The sequence below is a fragment of the Pelobates fuscus genome, chromosome 13 (genome assembly GCF_036172605.1).
Source record: "Pelobates fuscus isolate aPelFus1 chromosome 13, aPelFus1.pri, whole genome shotgun sequence".
NCBI classification, from domain to species: Eukaryota; Metazoa; Chordata; class Amphibia; order Anura; family Pelobatidae; genus Pelobates; species Pelobates fuscus.
Genome location: NC_086329.1, coordinates 24354525 through 24356735, shown reverse-complemented (window position 1 = coordinate 24356735; position 2211 = coordinate 24354525). Strand labels below are relative to the sequence as shown.

The window sequence follows — 2211 nt, the reverse complement described above, 5'->3', positions numbered from 1 at the left end:
CATTTTACAGTGTGGGTTAAACGGCTGTAAACATGTGAACAGAAATAAAACCGGCATTAATTAAAAACATTTAAAAAAAATTAAAGGAATGAAAGAAAGTCCGTGAATACCCAGAAACAAGTGTTTTTTTTGTTTTGTTTTTTATTACCATACAGTTCTGATAATACAGATTTCTGTAGCAATCGTTGTTTTTAATGTTTAACATCATACGTTTAGATACGCGTTGACAACAAAAAGCCTTTACAATTTTTAAAGAGCATTTCCCCCTTATTTTTAATACATCTGCGTGGAGAACACAGTTTAAAACATATGCAAAAAGAACCAATCCGAAACAATAAAATATAATAATAATAATAATAATAAAAAACTCGGAAGTTGCTGAATTTGCAATAAGTTTAAAAACTTTGGATTTCCAGAGGTTGGGTATACTAAGACAAGGAAGTGCTCAGCCAATTAGTATGCCCCAATAACTTCCTATGTCTGTTGACGATATTGTATAAATCCTGCCTGGCAGGCTTCTGGAAGTTGTAGTTCCGTCACCGGCTTTTTATTTGTAAATGTTGTTGCCTGGACTACAACTTCTAGAAACGTTTGCTGTGCTTCATAAAAGTATTACTGTGTTATTGGAGAAACGCTGCATGATTGGAGGCACAGATGAGGAACCGTGACTTCATGCATGCCAGTTGAATAATCTGCAAAACGGGAGAATTGTAGACTGGGGAAGGTGGGACAGAGCAGGATTAAAATGCAGAATGTGTAAAAAAAATGGAATAATAGAGAGAGATTTCCGTTTAGGTGGCTTCTCCACAATATCCATGAAAAGCGTCACAGTGCTTTTCTCAAGTACATTGCGTTTTTGTTAGTTCTTTAACCAAAAAAAAATGAGCAGTACTCACAAAATGCATGTAAGTCCTCCAATTGTTTATTAGAGTAGGAATAGCATGCAAAAGTAGTGTGTGTAGACACTATCCCTTTGCTCTGAATTGTGTGTGACTGTGCTATGATGCTTTCTCCATCATAAATTACATTGAGAATGATCTGTGTGCACACATTTACATCCTGATTTTATTAAAGACACGGAGGCGAGTATTATGCATATCTCTTTCTTTATTACTCTCAGCAGCAAAGATAGAGAAATATAAATATATCAAAATGAAAGAGAAAACTGCATAGGCACACAGGCAACCAATCACATAACAGAGGAAGTGACTATAAAAGGCCTGTGTCACCCACAATCCCCCTCTTTCTTTGCTGCTCTCAGACCAGATAAGTACTCTCTGTTCACTCTCTGTTCTGATGTGCTATTTATTGAATTTCTTTGATTGTTTTTTTTCTTCTGTGATTTATGTTTATTCTGGGGCTTCTGCTTACCTTTGCCCCTTCCTGTGCCTGCGTGGTGTGCCCTGCTTAGTTTTCTCCCCTGCCGGCCGGTCGTTTTTTCCCCGCCGTCCTCGCCCTCTCCTACCCTCTCCTCTTCTCGCTGGGTGGCCTCCTGGTGGGTGGCCTTGGGTGCTGCGGTCGGAGAGGAGTTTGCATGCCTCCGCTCCTCGCGACGGTGGCTCCCTGGGTGCAGACGGGTCGGACCGCATGTGTACCATACACGCGTCCCTCCCCTGCACTTTTCTGCTTTTCCCGAGGTGCTTCTACCTCATGCGGCCATCTTGGATTGCGGTTTTACTGCGATCTTCCTACAGGCTTCCTGGGTTCCCTCTCCTCCTGCCCGGCCGTCCTCCCCTTGCTCTGTCGGCCTCTGAGGCTTCTTCTTTTCCTGGGCGCTCCACCATTCAGGTACCCTGTTTAATGTAATGTTTAATGTTATTTATTATGCCTAATTAACCGTTTTCTTTTCTCCTATGGGTTACTCAACCCTGTCCTGCTAGGTTTATGCTTTTAGTTTCTTAATGTGTATTTACAGTTTTTCTCCTACTACCTCCCTGTTTCTGATTTTGTATTTTGCCATATTTAATGATGGGAATTGCATGTATGGGTACAGATCACATGAGCCTTTACTTTACTAGTTGTTTTTTCTTCCCAGAGGGACCTGATCTTTCTGAATATTTATTTTATTTATTTTAGATGATTATGTATTCCCTTTATATATTATTGCAGTTTCTCATGTCTGTTTTTATCTAATGGACAATGCAATTTTCGTTTTACATAACAACCCTCTCCCTATGATGGCTGAGGGTGATGGGCCTGAGTGCCGTTTTA

At 40.4% G+C, this 2211-nt stretch overlaps 1 long non-coding RNA gene across 1 annotated transcript; it reads right to left on the bottom strand.

Annotated features, from left to right (window-relative positions):
* Positions 1-541: 541 nt before the first annotated feature.
* On the bottom strand, positions 542-1129 carry LOC134582837 (uncharacterized). Its single transcript, XR_010086276.1, has 2 exons — positions 1057-1129; positions 542-976 (listed from the first exon to the last, which is right to left on the bottom strand). It is a non-coding gene; the product is annotated as an uncharacterized LOC134582837 (long non-coding RNA).
* Positions 1130-2211: the final 1082 nt, after the last annotated feature.